We start from the raw sequence: 6,605 nt of genomic DNA, 5'->3' as shown, positions 1-6,605 counted from the left end.
AGGGGAAGCAAGCCAGTAAAGAACATCCCTCCATGGCCTCTGCATCAGCTCCTGCTTTCTGACCTGCTTGAGTTCCAGTCCTGACTTCCTTTGGTGATTAACAGCAGTATGGAAGTGTAAGCCGAATAAACCCTTTCCTCCCCAACTTACTTCTTGGTCATGATGTTTGTGCAGGAATAGAAACCCTAACTAAGACACTTTTCTTTAATAGAGATGGATCAAATACTTTTTACTTATTTTTTTAATAGAATGTCAAGTACTTTAAACACTTTTCATTAGTCCTTTGAGAGTTCTGTATGTTTTAATCATGTTTAACCTCCACCTTTAACTCTTCCCAAACCTCCTCCTTCCCTGCCCACTGGAATTTGAGTTCTTTTAGACCCTCTCAAGACCCATTTGTGCTGCCTAAATATCTTGAATGTGCAGTCTTCACTGGCTCATGGTCAACTTATCAGGGGCTATGCTCTTAGAGAAAACTGTCTCCATATTGGGAGTTGGCCTGGATTGGGTTTGCACAGGTTGTATGCCTGTTGGGAGCAACCTCTGGGAGCTCATAAATGCAGCTTCCCTGGTGTGTCCAGAAAACCCTGTTTCCCTGTAGTTGCCTTCTGCCTGTAGCTCTCACACTCTTTCCACCCTGTTCTGAAATGATTCCTGAACTATGGAAGTGGGTGGAGGATATATATATATATATATATATATATATATATATATTCTCTTTAGGGCTGAGAATTCGTCAGTCTCTTATTCTTAGCACCCTGGCCAGCTGTGGGTCTCTATTATCAGCATCTATTGCAAATAGAAGCCTGTCCGACAAGTGTTAAAAGATGCACTGATTTCTAAGGGTATTCCAAATGAAACATACATATCTGAAAATCCAAGGCTGACATCCACAATTAGAAAAAGACACATGACATTGTCTTGATCTTTACGATTCCTTTGGTATAAATCATAAAGTTTTAAGACACAGCTATTTCCTAAGAACACTACCTAAGGCTGTTTAATGTTGCTTGTATGTGTATTTTTAGGGATTACCACTTGGCTTTGGATTATTATTTTGGTAGTTAATTCCTGGGGAAGACCAATCTTCCCTCTAAAGGCAATTGTCATTTGCTGGCAGTTCTTCATCTAGGGATGGAGCCCCATGTTGGCATATAAACTGGTGTCACTGTTTAGGTCTTGCCTAGACAGCCATTTTGTTGAAACCAAGTAATTATTTTATAAGAAATGTTTTCTAAAATGGGTAAATCTTTAGGAGAAAGTCAAAACTTTAATTTTTGATAGTTTTCTGGTGCTATTTTTAATCTAATAAACCAGGTTTTATAAATAAATTTAAATATTTGTTTGTTAAAATTAATTCTTTTTAAGAAAGATTTATTATTTATTTTATGTATATGAGTAGCTGTACAGATGGTTGTGAACCATTATGTGGTTGTTGGGAATTGAGTTTAGGACTTCTACTAGCTCCAGTTGGCTCGCTCCCTCAGGCCCAAAGATGTATTTATTATTATAAATAAATTCACTGTAGCTGTCTTCAGACCCACCAGAAGAGGGCGTCAGATCTCATTACTGGTGGTTGTGAACTATCATGTGGGATTTGAACTCAGGACCTTCGGAAGAGCAGTCAGTGCTCTTACCCACTGAGCCACCTTGTCAACCATCTCGCCTTAAAATGACTTCTATGTTTATGATATAGGTTAGTAGGAATGCCCCAAGTAACTGTTAAGGTGATGGCTATCTAACTAGCAAAGGCTTTGTCCAGTAGGAAAGCTAAAGACATAAAAGTAAGATCTAATCATTTAGTAAAACAATAAAAACACAGTCCTTGCTTTTTGAAGGCATTTAAAAAAAACATTAGTAAGATTGCATCAATACTTAAGGAAACCTTGCTGTTGCAAACAGAGTCCAGCATTAATTTATCTCAGGTCATTGAATTTTGACCTTAAATTTTTAGTAAACTTTATATTATACTCAACTTAGTTATAGTCATCTCCACTTTAAGTTTTATTTTCACAATATTTCTACAATATAATTCAACCTTCTAAAATTATTCTCCTTCATTTCCATTTTTGGGCAATCTTTATCTGACCATACAAAGTTCACTCTCAACCAAAGCATTTTTAAAACCCATTGGCTCAAAAGTGTATCATCTCTTACTTATAACTGTTATACCTCCTTCTCTCACTGAATATATTTGTACTCATCCTATTATTTTGGTATTTTAATTAAATTTAGAGAACAATTTAAAATCAGATAATTTTCAATAAAAACACAGGAGGCTGTATCTAAAATACAGAGAGCATATGTATGGTGTCAGAGTTAGCTTCAGCTATCAACTTGACACAATCCAGAGTCACTTGGGCACAAGGTAAGATATTGCCGCCACCAAACTGGCCTTTGGGAATGTATGTAGGATTTTTTAAGCTGGTAATTGATGTAGGAGAACCCAAGTCTCCCCTAGGCAGGTGAACCTGAGCAGTTTATGTAGCTGAGCAAACTTTGTGAGCAGTGTTCCGCCGTCTCTCTGCTTCAGTTCCTGTCCCCAGGTTCCTGCCTTGAGTTCCTGCCTTGGTTTCATGCCATGATAGACTGTAACTTCTAGTCAAATAAGCCCCTTTCTCCCCCAAGTTGGTTTGGTCAGTGTTTATCCTAGCAACAGGTAATCTAGGATAGAAATTGATCCAATTAAAGCAGGCTTCCCACTCATTATCTCTTGTTGACTATATCTTGTTATATCTGTTGTCGTCTTTGGTTTTTATTGCAAAAATACATGTATAGTATTAAATGTTTCTCATCGAGAGACCTGTAAAGCTAATTATTGTTGGTTAGCTCTCCCAAGTTTTCCTAACATTCGGTAGTTGAAAGTTTGTAATGATTGCACATAAAGCTTGCTGCAGTGTTGGATGGTGGGTGAGCTTGCAGCGCTTCCTTCTTATTGGAAACATTGCTTCCCCTGCAAAGTCTCAAACCTTGGTGTGCTAGCTCAGGGATGTGTGTTTTGGATTAGGGTTATGCTCTGCTTTGGGGATTAATTTTCTCACATTTTACCCTGAGACTATGTTTTCCCTCTGTAGCTCAGGGTTACCCCAGATTATCTCAGGGTTTACAGAAATGGGTCTGTGCTCAAGACACTGGGTAATGAAACCCTTACACGTGGCTTTTTGAGGACATTTCTTCCTTCCTTTTCAGGAACAGGGGATACTGTTGAACAGGGAGGGAAACCTCTGTTGTAGGTCTCAGATGCCATCTGATGATGCTCTCGGCTTTTGTTTTGTGAAAGCTAGAGGTCTGCTAAGTTACTATATTCCAAAGGAAACTAGTGAGGTTTCTACAGTCCATATGGTTTACCTAATGACCAGGAAGCCGTTAGGTCGGGTATACAGGAGAGCAGCAAGCCACCACTAAATGAATGGCTATTAAAAAGGCTAAAACTGGCCCAAAATAACTTATTTCTGGACTTGCAATTATACGTGATATTCTAATGGGTTAATCAGCTGTGTAGAAGGTTCAGTTTGAAGAGGGCAGCTTCCTTCTGGGAAGTTTTGATGGCAAAAGAAAAGGGTATTGGCCATCTCTGAGGGAGAGCTTCCTGGGATGAGACTCGGGCTAGACTAAGGAGGTCGTAAGCGATAGAAGAGTCTTGGGTGTGGGGACAGCAGAAGGTACATGTGGAGGAGGCCAAGTAGGGAGAGAAGGGCAAGATGGCAGACACTCGGGGAAATCATGGCTGACAAGTTTGGATAAGGATTGGAAATTCTTCACCTGAGGAATCTGAGCTGAAGGTAGCAGGAAGTGTGCCGCCATGAAGGGCAGAGTGAAATTGAAAGGAACACATTTTCACATAAAGGCCAACTGCAAGCACGCTACCACAGGACATGCTATTTCAAAATCCTAAAGAACGCCTTCTTGAGGAGAGGCACAGTATGAGGTACTGTTAAACCCAAAACGAGTAGGACATCACCCCAATCTCAAGAAACTGCAGCCCAGAGTAAAGATATGCTGTGGAATTCTGTCTTCTGGACATGATACCAGAAGCCAGAATAGCTGCTATTACTCCTGGAAGACCCTCCCATGTTGGGTCCACTAACATTCCCTTGCAGAAGGAAGGGCTCACATTTCAACACCCAGTGTGATGGTTTGTATATGCTTGGTGCAGGAAGCAGCACTGTTGGGAGGTGTGGCCTTGTTGGAGTGGGCGTGGCCTTGTGGGTGTGGTCTTTAATACCCTTGTCTCAGTTGCCTGGGAGCAAGTTTTCTGTTATCAGTCTTCAGATGAAGATGTAGGACTCTCAGCTCTTCCTGCACCATGCCTGCCTGGATGCTGCCATGTTTGCGCCTTGATGATAATGGACTGAACCTCTGAACCCGTAAGCCAGCCCCAATTAAATGTCCTTATAAGAGTTGCCTTGGTCAGCCGGGCGTGGTGGCGCATGCCTTTAATCCCAGCACTCGGGAGGCAGAGGCAGCCTGGTCTACGAAGTGGGTGCCAGGACAGCCAGGGCTACACAGAGAAACCCTGTCTCGAAAAATTTAAAAAAAAAAAAAAAAAAAAGAGTTGCCTTGGTCATGGTGTCTGTTCATAGCAGTAAACCTCTAAGACATCCAGACACAAAGTTATGGTTTGCTGGGGGTTGGGGACTCCTTTGTGGTGTGATCACCAGTATTAGTGGTCTGTGTTGTGGTAACCCCTCACTCATGTTCCTGTGAGTAACCTCAAAAAATCCAATGGTTCACCAAGCTAGATTTGGGTGGACCCAATTCTTTGGTTCTTTGGTGTGCTGTTGCCCTATCTGGGGTGAATGGAAAGACTTCCAGGTGGGGGAGGGAATCATACCCTGGAAGTATGTCAATGAAAGCTGGAGAGATAGTGAATACTGGAGATTCCCTGTGAATAATGGCCCGACCTAGGAAGAGAAAGAAAATGAAAATAAACCGTGCATATGAGAGAGGTTTTCAAAGTAAGAACAACGGGAAGGAGATACAGCTTAGTCAGCAGAACACATCTAGCATCCACAAAACCCTGGGTTCAAGCCCTAGTGATGTACAAATCAGGTGTGAAGGCACATGCCTGTGTGTAGAGGCAGGAGGCTCAGAAATCAAGATCATTCTCTGCTATATAGCAAGTCTGAAGCCAAACTGAGATACATAACACCCTTTCTCAAAAACAAATAATAAAAAGGAACACAACCTGTACATATCACTTAAAACTATATACATATATACAATTTCATATATAATTTAAAAAATAGAGGGTTGACAAGATGGTTCAATGGGTAGAGGTGTTTTCTGCCAAGCCTGATGACTGGAGTTCAGTCTCTGGAATTCACATAAGGAAGAAGAGAAACAGTGTCTGCAAGTGCTTATGTGCTGTAACATGCACAAGTACACACACACACACACACACACACACACATGGGGGAGGGGAGAGGGAGATAGAGAAAAAGGGAGAGGGAGGAAGGGAGAGGGAGAGAAAGAGAGAGCGAGCAAATAAAAAATTAAATGTTTTAGAGTTAGCAATGAAAAAATTAAGGCGACACTCAAATATCTGGGCTGTGGCTCTGTGTAGCTCAGTGGTAGAGTGCTTGCCTAGCACACACAAGGCCCCGAGCTCACTATTCAGTACAGCAGCATAAAATCTCCCAATGGTCCTGATGCCTGAGGAGTAGGGAGAGGAGTAGAGCATGGTACCTGAGTAAAGGCGGCAGAAAGAATTCATAGGCTGGAGAAGACACTTAGGAGTCTGTCCAGGAGGCAGCTTATGGAGAACAGAAATGCATTCTGAGAAGCAAAGTTGGGGCCAACAAGAAGCCCGGAATCAGAAAGTAGGCTTAGGAGTGACACCCTTAAGCAATGATGCCACCAACTACACTCAGGACATACCAGTCGATTCTACTTCTGAAAACAGAGCTTAGGGTCTGCTGTGGGCGGGCACGGTGCTCTGAACTGCAAAGGCTGATGTGTCCTTACTCTGCGGTACAATTACACCCTCCACAAATAGATGAAGTGTTTTCTGTGTACCAGGCACTGCTCTGGGCACTGTGAATGCGGCCGTAAGCAAAGGGGTTTAAATTCTGTCACAGTGCTTACATTTGGATCTGAAGGAGCAGGTTAGACAGACAAGATTTTTAAAAGCAAGGAGAAGTAAAATTCAGTATTTTACTGTAGCGAGGATGCTGAGATAACAATGAGTTTGACGCCGACTGGCTAATTTAATGAGCAGCTCATCAACCACGTGTGTCCATGTTTCAGGGGCTGTCAACCCAAAAGGTTTGTACGATGAAGACAGTCGCAAACCTAGTTAGTTTGAACAACAAAAGGAAAAGTCTCCCTACCTTAATTCTTCATCTTCCGGGTTCCTATAATAATTGTTCCTAAGTGGGGCTGGTGATATAACTCAGCCGGTGAGTGTTTGCCTAGTATGCATGAGGCCCTGCGTTTGGTCCCCAGCGCCACAGAAACCGGAAGTGGTTGAAAATGCCTGTAACCCCAGCATCCATGAGGTGGGATATGTGAGCCCCTATTTCAAAACCCAAACAAGAGATAGTTCCTCAGCTTCCAACCCAGGGCGAGGTTGAAGAGCCTGAACTGGGAGCCAGGCAGAGGAA

The sequence above is a fragment of the Mus caroli genome, chromosome 6 (assembly GCF_900094665.2).
Source record: "Mus caroli chromosome 6, CAROLI_EIJ_v1.1, whole genome shotgun sequence".
Classification (NCBI taxonomy): Eukaryota; Metazoa; Chordata; class Mammalia; order Rodentia; family Muridae; genus Mus; species Mus caroli.
This window is presented reverse-complemented; position numbering follows the sequence as displayed.